This window comes from Lolium perenne, chromosome 7, assembly GCF_019359855.2.
Source record: "Lolium perenne isolate Kyuss_39 chromosome 7, Kyuss_2.0, whole genome shotgun sequence".
Lineage (NCBI taxonomy): Eukaryota > Viridiplantae > Streptophyta > Magnoliopsida > Poales > Poaceae > Lolium > Lolium perenne.
The window spans coordinates 308,456,008-308,474,211 of record NC_067250.2 but is presented as its reverse complement, the minus strand read 5'-3'; the positions used below and the strand labels follow the sequence as shown (position 1 = coordinate 308,474,211).

General features: G+C 45.1%; 1 long non-coding RNA gene across 2 annotated transcripts; it reads right to left on the bottom strand.

Moving 5' to 3' along the window:
• Positions 1–14,814: 14,814 nt before the first annotated feature.
• Positions 14,815–18,201, bottom strand: LOC127311820 (uncharacterized). Of its 2 annotated transcripts, XR_007857927.2 has the most exons (5): positions 17,745–18,201; positions 16,386–17,587; positions 16,028–16,169; positions 15,352–15,402; positions 14,815–15,203 (listed from the first exon to the last, which is right to left on the bottom strand). It is a non-coding gene; the product is annotated as an uncharacterized lncRNA (long non-coding RNA). The 2 variants fall into 2 exon arrangements; XR_007857926.2 differs by lacking the exon at positions 16,386–17,587.
• Positions 18,202–18,204: the final 3 nt, after the last annotated feature.

Here is an 18,204-nt window from a genome sequence, read left to right as displayed (position 1 = left end):
GTGTTTGCCAGTTTTTGGCTATCCCATCTCAGCTCAATTTTCTCCTTTCCGGTATATAACAGTGCTTGTTATTGGCATTGGTCTCACATACATGAAACTTTTTTCCTTTGAGCTCGTTTTCGAAACCAATAGGCATGCTTTTTTTCTTACTAATTTTCTTTTCTTTTGTGATAGGGCCTCTCAGCTGCAACTCAAGCTTTTGCTTTTTTACAGGTTGAGATGCATAACATGATTTCCAGTACATTAGGTCTCTTGACGCAAGGGGTGTTGTACAGTTTTAGAGTCTTTTCTTTTGCCAAAATGGACATGACCTGTTCCATTTGACTCAAAGGAGAAAGGGTTAGTTCATGTAGATGTAGGACAAAAGAGGTGTGACGAGGCCTAACCCTAACCCACCGCCTCCCTCTCCTGCCCCCTCCCGGGCGGCGGCGGAGTCTCCTCCTCCCCCCACGCCCCACGGCCACCCGCTGCCCGTCGCCCTCAGCCGCTGCCGGCCGCGGCCCCGACCCCGGCGCTGGCCTCGGCCCTGGCCCCCGTGCCTCGGCTCTGGCCATGGCCCCGGTCTTGGCCTGGCTCTAGCGGTGGTGGCGGCACCCCCTCCGTCGAATGGACAAGGGGGAGAAGAGAGTTTCCGCGGCGGCGTTCCATGGGAGGTGATGTAGCGCCGGTGGAGGAAGCCGGGCGGCACGGCTACTTGGCCGGGGCCTGAGGCTCTCTGTCGGTAGCCATGGAGGATTCGGTGTAGCGGTGGCGGCCTCCTCTCCCGGTAACGGTTCAGCGGCGGTACGCATGATCCGCGTCGCTGTCATCTTCCTTGGTGATCCGGCAGGAGGGATTGGCGGCGTGGGGGCTGCTGATCTTGCTTTGTTTTTGTTTGCGGTCCTCGGGTTTCTCGCATGTGAGGATGAAGATCTTCCGGAGGTCAGTTTGCTTTGATCTCGCTGGAGTGATGAGTTTCGGAAAGCTCCGATGGCGAATGGGACAGTGCATCTTTTGCCTGCAGTTTGCTGGATCGGGTGGTATTCGGTCGCGCGCACCCATGTTTTTATTCCGACCATTTGGTTCCGGAGGGAGCGACGCGAAACTCTATTCTTGAAGGTCTTTTGATATTAATATATTTCCTTTATCTAAAAAAAGGACAAAATAGGTCCTTCCTTTTGTATATCAAATACTGATGCATTTCCAATGATGATATTTTAGTAATATTAAGAAGTCATTGATTATTGGAGTGTTTGCAGCTAATCATTAGCTTTGAAACACATATCCCACATATTATCTTTTATATATTATTAGCAAAAATTGATGCAATTCCAATTATGGCATTTTAGTATTAAGAAGGCATTGGTTACAGGAGTGTTTGCAACTAATCATCAGTTTTGAAACACGCATCCCCATATTACCTTGTATACATTATTATTTAGTTAATCATTAGTGTTTGCAGATAATTCAGTGTCTTGCCATCCCAAATATTACCCTTCTGTGTCTTATCTACTGCCATGGAATAGGTACTTGCACTGCCTTCTCAGTGCTTGCTGCAAGCATATTTTTGTTCATGCGTAGGATGCCTCTTTGTTTTGATTTTATTATGTACATGCATGTATAAAACTCTCGAAACTGGAGCATCAGATTAATAGTTCACTTTTTAAATTTATGCTTCCTTTTTTAGTAGCGTGATTCAGGTATCTTCTGGGATATTTAATACGGAGTAGGATTTAGCTCTAACTCAATGCAGAGGATGCAAACGTAGCTGTTGTACTACTTCCTTCAAGCATAACGGTTTTCACAGTCTATCAGATGGAGATAACTTAGCCTTGGCTGGCTTGAGGTATATAACCTGTATCACTTTTGTTCTTCTGCATATTCACATCTTTGGTGTTCATTTTATTCTGAAAATCCACAGTAATTTACTTGGAGAAAGAAAAAAATCATATTGCAGTACGACTTATGCGTAGCAGTAAGCAAATGGGTGCTTACAGGGTACTTTCTTTATTAGATATGATGTTTTATCTTCTTACTTTGCAGTATTTTCGGATCGGTATAGATCTGGCCCTGATAGGTTACTGAGTAAATATGGGTATTTCTCACAATACCTGTTCAAATATCAAAAAATTCCTTCGTATTTCTTCATCTCTTGGATGGCATGACTTCGGAAATCGTTAAAAAAAGGCCAGCCTTCGTGAAGGGAAGACAACTCGCTCCGCGTGCGACAAGTGGCGCGCTGTGGTACCAGAAAATTGCTGGAAAGTAGTCTCCCTGCTCGCCACGTGTCGCAAGGGGAAGGAAGGTGGGGATGAGGGAGGAGAGAGAAGAGCTGGGTTGTGTCAGTTTTTCCCTTTTTTCGTAGATTCGTTTTTTTAAAATGAAATATCTTGAGAACCGTAAGTCCAAATAACGAACCGTTTTCACTTTTGAGATCCTCTCGTCGAGATCTTCAAAACTAGATCCCATGTTGATAGGTTTCGAGATACTTGTTTTTCGTACTTCCTATACTACTATGGTTGTACTCGTGTTGTTTATCTAACTGTACTCGTGCATGAACTTACTTCTGTTTTGAAGGTATTTAGTGCATTTTTTCCCTTTACTCGGGTGAGCAACTATACCTGTACTCGTTCGTGTGCGCGACTGTACCTGTTTTATGTGGACGACTGTACATGTACTCGCTCGTGTAGGCGACTGTACTTACTCGTGTGCGCGACTGTACCTGTCTCATGTGAGCGACTGTACCTGTACTCGTTCGTGTACGTATTGATCACTGTCTTATGTGGACGGCACTGTACTCGCTCGTGTAGGCATCATCTTCCTCGTGTCTTGTATTGTACTGTCTCGTGTGAGCGACTGTACCTGTACTCGTTCGTGTGCGTAATTGTACTTATCTTATGTGGACGACTGTACCTGTCTCGTGTACGCGACTGTACCTGCACTCGTTCGTGTGCGTGACTGTACTCGTGTGTTACACGTAACTATACCTCTATGTTATATGTAACTGTACTCGTACCGCGAGCGGGCTATATACGGATACGCGGGGTGCTAAGGTAGAGATCAATGCATGCATATGCTAAAAGCTGGTCCATGTATGTGCACACCACGATCGTTGCATGAGTGCGGCCAAATACTGCTGAAAGTTGATCCATGTATTAGGCTGGATGCATGCGCGTGCCCTGCGCGGGAGCAAGTACGGCTGCTGTATCTGCGCGGGAAGAATTGTTCGGAGCGCTAGGCACGCACTGCCGATGTACCTACGTGGGTACGCGAGGGATTCGTTCGGCGAGCGCGGGGGAGACTCGCTTGGTACGATGCCACGTGTCGATCGGTTGTGTCTTGTGCAGAAGGATATTTCTCTTCGCGAAGGTTGGTCTCTAGGTAGTGGTACTCACTGACTTCAGCTTTTCAAATGTAGTCAGCATATGAAGATGAGACATTATGACAACCGAACTTGGCCTGCACTTGTTCAGCCCAGGCCTGGAATTTACTTTTTCCTAATTATTTCTCTTCTCATCTGTCTCATCCATAGATTCCATCCTGCTGAACATCGATTTTCTTCTCAATTACATGTCAGCTATTCTAGCTGCTACCGTTACAATGATGTTAATTATATGATTTTTCTGGTAACAAACCATAACAATTCTCTGAGAAACTCCCAACAAATGCATTGGTTAATGCTAACGTCATTTATCTTCACTACCTAGGAGATTTAGTTGCTTTGTATGTTATTCTCGAGCACTGCTCGTCTTCTTCTTGTCTATATGTGCATTTGAGGTTGGTCATTACCATATTGGGGAGAATTTCATTATTGAAGAGGTTAATGAAAGGTGAAACAAATATACTATGATGTGATGAAAATGCCGAGCGCGATTTATGGATGAACAAATATACCAGTGGGGTATATAAAACCACTGATTTTGAGTTTACATGTATCATTCCTGCTAATCAGTACTGTAATTTTACATCAAATCGGATTGTTCTTTCTTGATGAGAACGAGCAGTTTGTAATATTCCCTCTGGCCCTAAATACTTGCCACAGGTTCGGGCAAAGTGCTAAAATGTGTCTAGATTCATTGAACCCACGACAATTATTTAGAGCCAATTATTTAGAGCCGGAGGGAGTACTCTAATTATCATTTTAATGTAATTTTAGAATCTCTATATATTAGGAATTGCCTATATATTTAGATAGCTAGTTCTTGGCTTTTATGTTAACAACTAAATTACACTTAAAATATATCTTGAATTTTTTTACTTTTAGAACTTGAGTATTTTCAAATGATTATGGATAATATTTTTTTAATTATTGGCACTCAAGTGGATACGTGCATGGCAAGTGGGCTGTAGAGGGGCAATGATAATGTATCAATAGCGTGGCCGAGGGGTGGCTTGGAAGAAGAGACAGAAAATTAAGATGCTTGAAAGTTATTTATATATTTATTTATGTTATCTTCTAAAAACTTCGAAGACATAAGCTACGAGAATGACTAGAAAGTTAGACAAAGTTGGAGAAAACATCGGCACACAAGGACAAGTGATAAGTTGGAATAGGAGGACTATGGTGTTTGTGTCAAATAATTATCATTTTTAAATCCGTAGCAACGCACGGGCATTTGATCGACTAGTATGACGGAAAAGAATATGACGGGAAAGGAAGCATGATGATGGGCTTCTAGCTGGGAGTCGACGGTTGAACTGGGCCGGCACGGGCTGGTCTGTAGCTTAACTGGACCTTGTTTCCTGACCCAAGATACAGGACGGGCCACCCGATGCGGTCGACAGAAGGCCCACAACGCCCACCCGGACCGTGCTTTTGAGGGGCCAACCTGATGCAACGGTCAGTTCACCTTGCCTCTTCATTTCAGTCCCGATTCTCCAAATTGTCATTGGCTACTGCTGCCTCTCCTCCCGATCGCCCCAAATCGAGGCCTCCTCCTCCACGCCGTCGCACTGCGTCTCGCGAATTTTTTTAAATAATACACTTTTTAATATTAATTCCAGGAATAACAGCCGTTTTTAGCAAATTTCAGAAATAATACACCGTCGGGGTGTGCGCACCCGAAATTGGAAAATCGGGTTTGAGGAGCCCGAGGTGGAGGGAATCTGGCGTGCTTGGCCAATATCGGGGATTACTACCCCGAAGCGTGGGTGTCGGCCACCAGCGGCCCGTGTCGGCCTGTCCCCTGGCCAGGGGCAGATGCTGTCGGGGCCTGGAATCCCGATGCACTAATTTCGGGGTAGCGTACCCCGAGTCGGCTTCAGCGTGCCCGAAACGGAGGGGAATAAATTCGCCCGCACGCAGCTGCCTCGATGCCATCTTCCTCCTCAGCTCGCTCTCAGTTCATGTGCTCTCTCTCTCTCCCGTTAGCTCTCAGTTCAGCAGCATTTTCTCTCGTTTGTGAGCGATTTGTCCAGCCATTTGTTATAGTTTCACCACCAAATGCTGTAGAATTAGCTGATCTATAGATGGGTTAGTTTTTGAGGCGTTTTGGTGGAGGTGTTGTTGGTGGTGGTGGAGCTGTTGGTGGTGGTGGAGCTGGTGGATGTGGTGTTGCTTCGTGGTGTTGCTGCTGCATGGTGGTGCAGCTGCCGCGGGGTGGAGGAGCTGAGCTGCTGACGGAGGTGTTTGGCACGCTTCAAGGGTAAACTCTAATTCCTGATATTAGATGGTGTAATCATGCATGCTGCGTTCGTTAGGTTCGCAGATTAGTTACTGAAATATGTACCGGTAGAAAGTATTTATTTAGGACTGTAGGTGCTAGATTTTTATTTATTTTAGAGTGTAGGTGCTAGATTTTTTTGACGAGTCTGTAATTTGTATAGGTGAGCAGATATGCCAGATAGATTAAAATTCGTTGTTTACTTCGGTCATGGCACGGTCCGAACAACTCCGATGGGGGCTGATCTGAGCGAGTTTCAGTACGAGGAGTTGCATCTGAAAAACCCAAAAACATGGCGAGTTAGTCAGTTGAAGGAGTGGTTGACCGTGAATTTCGGGCTTAATCCCGAAGCATACACTGTTGGTGTGCATGCTTTGTGGAGCAGCTCTAGTACCCAGATTTTCTGGCGGTTGAAGCCGATTGAGCGGACCTCTCAGTGGGTGCACTGGTTGGAAGCGTGCGAGCGCAGGGGAACTCACCCCATCGCCTTAATGCTTCCCGAGGCGAAGGTGGTGAATCCCCAAGAAGGCGAGGGTGCGTTCCATCCAGGCAAGAGCAGTCAAAGTTCTGATGCTGGCGGCAACAGTATCCAATCCGGACAGAGTAGCCATGCAGCAGGTGGTCATGACGGTACTGTTGAGCTTGAAAGCGAGGACGAAGAAGAAGACCAGATGCAGAACATGATGCACGAGGAAGACGAGGATGGAGTGGACTATGAGGTTGACTCAGATGAATCCGGTGGATCCAATACTTCAGATGATAACGAAGAGGCGGATCCGATCCCCTCTTCTTGGAACCATGATTTGTCGGAGGCAATGATAGTCGATGATCGGGACGATTCTGCCTGGGAGTACAGCATGAACACCATCTCAGTTGGTGCTAGATATGCTGACAAGAGACATATGCAGGAAGCAATCACTCAGTGGGCAATGAACACGCAAAGGGTATTCAGAACCACCGTTTCAAGTCAGAAATTCTTGACAGTGGTCTGCAGCGATGCTAGATGTCCATCAAGGGTGCATGGGTACTGTCCGAAGTATGACACAGCATGGGTGGTGAGCGACTTCGTGCCGCACACATGTGTCCTTAAGAGTATGTTGAAGGATCACCGAAACCTTACATCTACTCTTATTGCTCGCCTGTTCTACAAGGAGATTGTAGAGAATACAGCAATGGGGGTTAAAGCCATCCAGAAAAGAGTTCACCTTCAATATAAGTATGTAATTGAATATGGCAAGGCATGGAGGGCTAAACAGGCGGCACTGGAGAACAGATTCGGGACCTTCTATGATGCTTATGACGGTGTCGTCCGTCTCCTGCAGACATTGAAGGACCGGAATCCGGGCACCCATGTGGACATACAAGACTTTGTGATACTAGAGTTCCCTAATGTCAGGGTTCTGCACATGGTGTTTTTCGCATTCAGCATATGCATCAAGGCTTTCATGCGCTGTCGTTCGGTGATGTGTGTAGATGGAACTTTTCTGACTGGGAGGTACAAGGGACAGATTCTGACAGCAATTGGAGTCGATGGCAACAATCGATGTGTGCCTCTCGCATTTGCATTTGTTGAGAGCGAGAACACTGCTAGCTGGTTATGGTTCTTCAGGCAGTTAAAAAAATCGATAGTGAAAGATCGCGAAAATGTGTGCGTGCTACATGACATGCATGCAGGTATACTTGCGGCTATCAAGACGCTGGTAGAAGTCTGACATGATGAAGAGACGCCATGGCAGGATATGCAGAGTAGGTGGTGCATGCGCCACCTGGGGGCCAATTTCTTCTCGCAGTTTAGGAGCAAGGGTCTTATGAATCTGTTCAAGAAGTTGTGCAAGCAGAATCAAGAATGCAAGTACACTTTTCTCCGCGGCAAGCTGGATGAGTTCACTAAGGACCATGTGCGGCACAGGTTAGCCGCCCGAGCTGCATTAGTAGCAGCTCATGCAGCAGCCGTGGCACAGGGTACACAGGTTCCAGTAGGCCCCGAGCCAGATCCTATTGGGCTATGTGACCTGCCTGGATTTGACCCACCCAATACTAGAAGGAGGCCTGGACGACAGATTAAAGTTTTTGCAGAGTGGATAGAGCACGAGCCATTAGAAAGGTGGTCTTTGCTGCATGACACACATGGAGCTAGGTATGGTGTGATGACTACCAACCTAGCTGAGTCATACAACTTCGTGCTGAGGGGAAATAGGGCATTACCGCTGATAGCCCTTGTGGAGGGTATTTTATATGGCACTATGAATTATTTCAAAGAGAGACGGCAGTTGGCTTTGAGCCATATGCTTGAAAATCCAAACACTCCTTACTGTAAGGCCATTATGGAATATATGGATGTCAAGATGAAGAAGGGTATGTCACACACTGTTCTGGCCATCGGTAATCAGGAAAGGAGGTTTGAGGTGCGCTTACCAACCGACAAGTTTGGTTGTGTGAATGCGGTGAGAACACATGAGGTCAGAATTGGAAATGAAGAATGGCCACGTGTGAGTGCACATGCAACAAACCGAGGTTGCTTCACCTTCCATGCTCCCATGTGCTGGCAGCTACCAGACAACTAGGGCTGGACTCAATCTCTTTCGTCTCTCCATATTACGCGAAAGAGGTTGTGCTGCACACCTGGACCGGCGAGATGGTCGGATACAGAGTTGTGGGAAATTTTACTACGGTGATACCAAATGAAAGACGGTACATCCCTGACCCAAGATCATTGCGGACGAACAGAGGTCGACGGGAGACAAGGCGCATTAGAAATGATATGGATGAAGCAGAAGCGGGTGGTCCAACTAGGCAATGTTTTCTGTGCAACCAATTTGAACACAGGGACCCCCTATGTCCCACTTTCTACCCAGCAGCTGCAGCGGGCGGCTAACCGTGGGCGAGGCAACCGAGGAAGGCGTGGGAGGGGAAGAAATAGAGGGAGATAGTAATATTTGACTGAACAATGTTACAATATGTAATATTTATGAACTATGTTTTAATTTGTAATATTTATGAACTATGCTACAATTTGTAATACTTATGAACTATGCTTTAATTTGTAATATTTATGAACTATGCTACAATTTGTAATATTTATGAACTATGCTTTAATTTGTAATATTTGTGAACTATGCTATAATTTGTAATATTTATGAACTATGCACAAATTTGTGATATCTTTATGCAGATATGGCGGCTCGATCGTTGCTCGATCCACTTATTGATCAGAAACATCGTGCATCGCACTTGGAGGCTGACCCGCAGAGCATCGAGCCACTGCAGACCCGTACTCCAAAGAAGAACTGGATGATACACCCTCAATGGGAAGACAGGTACTTGTTAAATTGTTTTGTCTCAAATTTATAAGAACTACATTGGACCTGCTTTAGCTTGTGCATTATTTGTTTTGCAGGTTGAAGTGGGCAGGACTACTACCTTTCGCTCGATTAGTGGAGGCCCGAGATCACATTTCGCGCCTGAACTACGATGCTGCTTTGATCACCTGCTTAGTGGATCGATGGAGGCCCGAGACCCACACGTTCCACTTTCGCTGGGGTGAGATGGCGCCTACTCTACAGGGCGTGTCTATGTTGATGGGCCTTCCGTTGGCAGGTGAGCCCATAGGCCCATTGGAGGAAACCGTGGGCTGGATGCACAGCATGGATGCACGTTTCCAGGGTGTTCGTGCAGACGTTGGGCCTATGACTTTTGAGGCTCACGGGCCTCGCCAGGCATGGCTACACGAGTTCCAGGTCCGTAACAGTTTCGTCTTTTTTATCACAACTTATTTACCTCATAATATGTAAGTTCTAACATTGAAATATACCTTGACAGATCGAGCAGTTCGGATTCCCAGATGAACCGATGACTGCGGTTCAGATCACTCGCAGCTTGGAGGCGTACCTCATGTGGCTACTCGGGAAGACGATGTTCACGGACAATCACGGGAACACGATCAGTGTGCGGTACATCCCTATAGCTCAGGAGATAGCAGAGGCCACCGAAGCAGAGCACATCACACAGAGGAGCTGGGGTTCTGCGGACTTAGCCGCTACGTACCGAGGTATGTGTAAGGGTTGCCAGCTAACCTCGCATGGTTCTGGCATCGTTGGTTGTCCACTCCTGTTGCAGCTCTGGTCATGGGCGAGGTTTCCCATCGGCCGTCCTGAGATTAGTGGTGGATCTTGGCCGCCAGACGAGTTGTACGACGCAGAGCGCATCGACATGCCGACGTTTGGTTCTCTATGGACATCGCGGAAGGTATTCGCAATATTTACTCCTTCTTTATATTTTTATATAAGATGTAACACTAACATAGTTGTGTTATGTTATGCAGAGACATTTTGGGCATAATCAGCTAAGGAATTGCTACCCAGCATTCACAGAGCAGTTTGACCTACCACTAGAGAGCGATGTCACCTGGGAGCCATACAGTGAGGACCACCGCGACGAGGCATACCCAGGCGGTATATCGAACATGTGTACCAGAGATTGGGCCTACTGGATGACGAAGGCAAAGATCATCTTCGATATCTTCGTGGAGGAGATGTCGCAGCAGAGGGTCATGAGACAGTTTGGACAGCGTCAGTTGATCGAGCCACCACCTCCCACAGTTCCTCTACCACCACGCGTCCACGCGTGAGTACAATTTAAATTTATCCAAAGTTATTACATCATGTTGGACAATCATAATTTTATCCTAAGACATGTTCGTGTTCATTTTTCAGGTACAACAGAAAAGGAGCGAACAAGACTGCTGCTGGATGGTTACAACTCTTGGCTCCATACATCACCGGTTGGGCCAATGCGCCGGCAGTTTCATGGGCCACTATGGAGGCATTTGATCTTCAGGAATTTGAGCACTACTTGCGGGCATACATGCCTAGGACACGACTTCGGCTGAGCCAGGCGTGTGACCTAGTTCAGAGGGATCCCTCGACACAGTGGGACACCTACCCTCGTCACTCCACTTCAGGCACTCGGCATCACGCAGTAAGTCAAATATATTTTTTCTACATTTGGCCACACATAACTAATTTGAGCTCACAATTGTAGGCCGTGTTGATGGCGGAGCTGCAAGATGACGCCGCCCAGTATGCACGCTCGCTCTCCTCCGGCCCACTTCTTGGACGGTATGAGCACCACGCCTCCTTTGCACAGCGTCTTCAGGACAAACTACGTCGTATCTACGCGACTATCACATGCACGCGATCTTTGGATGTTGCCGAGTACCGAGCAGCACAGCGGCCACCTCGTCCCTCTTTGCAGGTGCATCATCCGCGGCACGCCCCGCGCCCACGTATGGAGGTACCGCCGAGCCCGAGGCCACCATCTCCTAACCAGGCAGGAGGTTCTGGTTGGCAAAACCAGCAGCAGCAGGAGCCTACTTACGAGTATTGGCAGCGTGGCGGTTTCGGCATGGAGCAGCAATTTCCCATGCCTAACTTCGGGTGGCGTCCCCGTATGGATGAGCCAGAGGGTAAGCAATTCATCACTATCCATATTAATTGTGCACCATGTGTGAATTTCCTCATGATCGACTAACGGTTTTTAATCTAATCAAAGGTGAGGGACATATGTCGACGGGGTCCGGATCACGATCCTTCTGGTCCAGTGCTCACGATCAGGACGAAACACAGCAGAGCTATCAAGACTGGATTTCAAGTCAACATCAAACTCCACCTCCAGATCCCACGCAGTACAGTCAGCACGAGCAGGGGTACATGCTTCCTCCCCGACATTGGCAGCCACCTGTCCGTATGTACTCGCCGTCACCTTTTCAGGCTGGACCGCCACCAAGGCGAGGTCGAGGGAGGGGCCGTGGTCAGTGAGATGATGCTCAGTGGATCTTTTGTATGGATAAGCCTTATTCCTACTATTGTTTTCTTCATCTAGTGTATGAGTACTATTTGTATGCACCATGTATGACTACTATTTGTATGCACCATGTATGACTACTATTTGTATGCACCATGTATGACTACTATTTGTTACTAATGTTACTATTATTTCTATTTAACAAACATTTCATATTGAACTTCAAGCGATAATTAAGATACAACTTACTACTACAACATAACTCTCTGCTAACATATTAAATGGTACACCACCGCTACAACATACTACAAGATCCATGATTACTGATAACTAAAACACTAAGAGCGCAGCACACCCTTTCCCTTGCCCTTCGACGATGCAGCTTTCATGGCCTTGGTGCTAGGCTCGAAGTCGTCGTCCGAATCGACGACTGGCGGTGCAGCACTCTTGCCCTTCGAGGACTTGTCACTCTTGCCCTTCGACGATGCAGCTTTCTTTCCCTTGGTGCTAGGTTCGAAGATATCATCGTCGGCTTCACTCTCAGCCGCCCATCGTTCTGGATATTTCAAATTCCTTTCCCTATCTTCTTCATTCTTCCATGTTAGTGACTTCCACTTCTCATTCAACCTGATAAGCTCACACCTTATTTCCCGTGGGCTACGAGCAGGCATCTTCTTCACTGGATATCCATAAGACCAAGTCTCAAATTTCCTACCGACCTTACGGAGCAAGGCGTCTCTACTGATGAACTCCTCGAAGGTCTCTATCTTACTCTCCCTCATCACATAGCGAGCACTGTCTAGAAGATATTCGGCCATGAATTCATTGAAAAGATGGGGGGATTCTTATAAGGGGGATCCATCTTGTTGAGAGGCTACACTGAAAGACAAGAAAACGGTGGGGGGTATTTATAGGCTACAAGGGATGACTTTCGGCGGGAAGATGTGAGCGGGAAAAAATGGGCGCGAAAGATTGGCGGCAGATTTGGGCGGGAATAAATGGCGGGAACATTGAGCGGGACAAATTGGGCGGGAAAACGTGGCGGCAAACAATTGAGCCCAAATTTCTGACACAACATTTTCGGGGCAAATTCATTTCACATTAATACTACAACTGAAATTAAGATACATTGCAGCTAAAATTAAAATACGGCTTAGCACTACAACGGAATTTAAGATACAACGACAAACTAAAACTGAAACTAAGATACATTGCCAGTACGACACATAACTCTACTTTCCCTGCGTCCACCGTGGCCATTTTCCAGACTTGTCGCCGCGTTCTTCTGCTGCTTGCGCCTCAGCAGCTCTTTCCCTTAGTCTCTTTCTCTCCGCTTCACGAGCCTCCCTGCGCACCTCTTCCTCTGCAAACCTACGTGCAGCCTCATCATCCATCCTCTTCTGATTCACCTCGCGATTACGAGCTTGTTCCGCCCTAAGTTTCTGTATCTGCCTCTCTCGCTCTGCTTTTTCATTAGCACGAACCTTTTCCCAACGCTCCTCCTCAAAGAACGTTGCCCACGCACGCCGGTGTTTCTCCTCAACCTCCTGACGCGCCCAATCCGGCTGCTTCGTGTCTATCCAGTGAAACCATTTGCATAGGGGCGGGGGAGACTGCAACACAAACAATAACATTAAATCACATTCATAAATAAATTAATGTCAACATAAAATTATGTCCAAACATACCGGCGGCCTGGTGGACGACGAAGCTGAACTACGGGGTGGATCATGCTCATAGCTCGCACACATGAAAAATTTCATGCCGAACCAGTCGGAGAAATCCTCCACCTGCATAACCTTTGCAAGACGGCCGCACCAACACCGCTCCGCAGTCACACCCGGGGGCAAACTTGCAGCCTTCGCCTTCGTCGGCCTAAAGTCCTGGTCAGAGCAAGACACACTCATGATAGCTAAGGGTGAGCAAACGGGATAAAAAAGAGATACTAGAACTTGTGCAATCCAGAGTAGCGATGCCTACTTTTATAGGCAAAAATTCGACAGTGTGGCGGAAAAATATAGCGGGAGATAGTGGCGAGAGATGATGGCGGGAAGGAGTGGCGGGAAGAAGTGGCAGGAAGGGTGGCGGCAAAGGCGGGAGGGAAACACGGCGGTGCGAACGCGAAAAGGCGGGAAAAATTCTTGCTGCCAAAAAATCGGGTTCAACAAACCCGATTTATTGAAGTCGGGTTCAACTTGCCGATTTCTAGAAATCGGGTTCAACTTGCCCGATTTTTAGAAATCGGGTTCAACCACCCCGATTACTTCTTTGTTATTTTTCTTTTTTCTTCACGGCGCAGAAGAATGTTATTATCGGGTTTCCCAACCCCGATATTGCGAATTCGGGTTCCTCAAACCCGATTTCGTAAATTCGGGTTCCACCACCCCGACGGTGTATTATTTCTGAAATTTGCTGAAAACGGCTATTATTCCTGGAATTAATATTAAAAAGGGGACTGTCTAAATATCATCTAGCTGAAATTGCAATTGGCCTTAAGTCAGGTTTTTCCTCTAGTAGTGTTCATTACCCCATTCCCCCGTCCCAGCCTCAGTCTTCATTCTGAAACACAAATGAAAAAAGTTCATTATGAGTCTGGTTTTATTTCAGGTTTATCCAAATCGAGACTGCCCATGCACCGAAACTTCAGCCTTCTTACACAGCCCTGAAGTTGTCAAAACAGGGTCCAACTTACACACTGAGAAACAAATAGAGAGGAGGAAGAAGGAAAGATTGAGCACATATTTTTTGTGTGGAATAACTCCACTCTTCTTAGTGATCTGTACGGATCTTGCGGATATCTTGATGTTGCACAAAGAAATATAAGCATCACAAAACATTTGCTATATGCTAAGTAAATTCTCAAGTCAAGAGAAAAATTTAATTATTGTTGTATACTGGAATATATGCACATGCAACTGCTTATAATAATAAGATGCCCACGTTCTCCAAAAGCATATGAACGGTACTTGTAATAGTTACAAGAAGGTGGTTCGATAGCAAGGTACTACACTGGAATTATCAGGTCCGAGTACATTACTTACTGAAAACAACCAACTGTAAGACTGGGTGCACATGCTAATTAGACCATACAGTGTATCAGTTTACCAGGCATATAACAAACAACAACGTTTGTTTTAGCATTTTTTCAAACGGTTGGCATGTGAGCAAACCAAAGGCCGCTCCAAATAACCTCCACAAAATTGAGCAAACAAAATTGAGAAGAAGAGACTGGAAGAAAGATTAGAAAATCAAATCAAATGAGAAAATCTAACTGAGGTTGGGAGACTGAAGATGACTGAGCAGATAAAACTGAGAAGAAGTAACTAAAAGACTGAGATACAAAGAGAAGGAGAAGAGACTGGGCAAAGACTGATCAAATAAGTGGTTCATAAAAAAACCATACCGGTCCAATTTGACATCTTAATAACACAAAAAAACACAACCACACTTGTTGAGACTCGAAGCTTGCCACTGAATTAACACACTAGCTTCATATCTGAACTAAGACACAATCCCAGCTTATGGAAACAGGTACCCCCTAATTGTATCTTGTTCACTCCTACACTAGGATCAGTAGGGGTACAAAGACACCAAATGAAAAATCAGAAGAGCTAATGAGCATATCGAGCCCTAACTCGAGCTCATTTTCAAGTGCAAACTAGTCGCATCCAGAGCTGGCCGCAGATTCGGCCATTCGCACATGTGTACATTTTGCTTCCTTGTTGTCCTCTTCATCCACCACTATTAGTGCAGTTTTTTCTACAGAGAGAAATACATGGTTCAGATAAATCAGACTTGACAAAACATGTCCCACCAAAACTAAAGATCTAAAATCCATACGTTAAAGACAAGAAAATTTCAAGGTTAAAGTACTTACTGAATAAAAAAAAAAAAAATCTTTATCTACCTTGGTTTTCTACGGAAGGTAGCAACGCTGCGCTGTTTCATATCAGTAAGACTGAGCAAATAAGAATGACACAAATTAAGATTGAAAAATTAAGAGATTGATAAACCGAGAAAATTTAACTGAAGAAATTAGGAAATGAGACTGGGCTAATAAGAACTGAGAGATAGAGAGGGCCGAGCAAATGGACAGAACAAAAAATGAGATCACTGAGAAGAAAAGGGAGAAGATAAATAATAATAATTGAAGAAAAAACTTAAAAGAGAAAGAGGTGAACTGAAGAGGGGGGGGGGGGGTGAGAAAAGAGTAATGAACATAAATGAGAAAACTGATAAAATCAAAGAATGAAGAGAAATAACGAACACTGAAGGAAAATGAGAGAATCTAAGCTGAAAAATGAAGGAAGGGGAAAAAGAATGAGAAACAAAGAATGATCTCACACTAAACAGTAAAACTAGTAATGCTGAGCTACAAAAATAAATAACTGATCTAAAAATGATAAGACTAAGCTACTAGAATGAGAGACTGAGCTAAACAAATACTGAGCTACATGAATGATAGACCGATCCAAAAAAATTGATACGACTGAGCTAAGATAATGAGTAACTGAGCTAATGATTGAAAAGAAATAAATAATGAAACTAACAGCGAATGAAGGCTTTATGTTCAAACACTTTACCATGCTATAAGATTCTTCGCTGATTAAAAAACAATATTGTACGCAGATTGATTCAGGGATATACTCGCAAAGCTTTCCAACAACACTTGATATCTGGGATAAACCACAGCCACACTCTCCCTTGCCACGAAGCAAACATGACCTAGATAAAAATCCCACTACTTCTATGAGCATATAAACATATTATCAAATCATATTTTGTAGCTTACTGTACTACAGAAAGGTATGTACGAACATAATAAGATACAGAAATAATAGTTAACAGATGAAAATTCAGAATAAAACATGAGATGAACATCTATCTAAAACCCAAAAGGCAGCCATGAACAGGACCAACGACATTCAGTGTAATGCTTACTCATAGGACATGTAGATCTCAATGGCCAAGTCACTGATACATGGTTCCGCTGAATTCTAAATAGAACATTCTTCGAGGAAGAAGAAACAACTCTTTTACATACAGAAAACAAGATAACAAGAAATAAACTAAAAGAGGGAAGTTGAGTTACTAAAAAAGCTGAAGCTAAGAAACTAAGAACGACACAAATCAACTGAGGTAGACATCAGAAAAGAAATTCATAATTAATTGAAAAGAGACCTAACAAGCTAGGGGTATAGATGAAAAAACCGATGCATGACATCAACCATAAAACACATCAACATCGCGGGGTGGAATAAAATGCACAACACAAAAAGAGCAAAAATAAGCTCTAATTTTTTTGAAGCGCACTTAGTGTCAGAAAACATAAAATTGTGAGGACTACGTACTTATTAAACATCTAAAAGTGATACAACCGACTCAGCATAGCAAACACAATCCTCCGAACTTGAAGTGTGGGTCAAGGGAATTGCGGCAGTCTTCTGAAGGTGAACAAAAGGTAGTCATACATTTCTTACTTTTAAGTAGAATGAGTTTACACTACTACTGTAACCACACACACATGCCATGGCATGCAGTGGCATGTATCAAGCTGTCCATCATTAGTTATACCACATATTGTTTCAGATATAATATGTTAAACACCTTACATGTAATATGTGTATGCATAAATGTCCAGTGACCACTAAACTTCATTCAAATTAGGGAAACCGACAACACTGAGACTCCTTGATACCAATAGATGTTCTGGCCCTCGAATGCATAGGCACTAAATGATCCTAATCAAATCAAACAGTCATGCACATCGCTCCTCCAACTACCAATCAAAAAACACTCTAAAGAATCAAACACAAACATGTAAAACAGGAAAAACAAAGCTTATGCTGAACTAATCATTACCAAGAAATATTCATAGATACAAAAGTGATGAACTACACAAGATCCTTGATAATTAACTGCTGCAACTGAACTAATGGCAATCAAAATGAATAAGAACTACACAAACCCCTAGGAACTACTCCAGCATCAACTCTCCCAGATCAGATCTTACCCTTGCCTAGTAAATGAATAACTGCTTTAATAAATTGGGATTGGGGGGGAAACAGGGGAACACTGACAGAGAAGAAAGAACCATGGAATTAGCCTCCACACCGTCATTCAATTCATGTGTCCACATAACCCTACAAAGCCACCACGAGATCCACAAAAAACGTAAGCTGCGCATCTACGCGGGATGCATCGGGCGAGCATGCGAGGCAAAGGACGCACGAACAGAATAAAGGACGCCGCGGCGACATAAATCAAGTGCGAAAAAGAAGAAAGCAGATCGCAACTTACCCGATCTGCCGACAGGGCCTGCTCCTTCCGCCTTGTCTGTCGAAAGCAGCTCCGCGCCCGCCATGGGAGAACCTTGACTCTCCGCCTCCTCCAGGACTCACCTACCTTTCTGTCCGGTCAATGAATGCGTACTCCGCCCTCCTCCGTCCGGTGACCTCCTCGGTCCACTTCCGCCTGGAGAGAGCCCAGCAAATCCCCTTCCTCGCATGGACCTCCCTTTCTCTGCCTAGAACATGGGTCGGGCAGGGAAACGAAGAAGACGACTGAGGGGAAAAAAACCGTTCAGGAAAACTAAAAAGAAAAAACTCCGTTCGGCAACGGGCAGCGTCAAGATTCACGCCAACTGACGAGAATGAACGGACCAAGATCTGACTTGTGACGAATTGCAATTTCAGCTAGCTGAAAAATAGAAAAGGTGTTAAAAAGTGTATTATTTAAAAAAAAAAAAATCTGCGTCTCC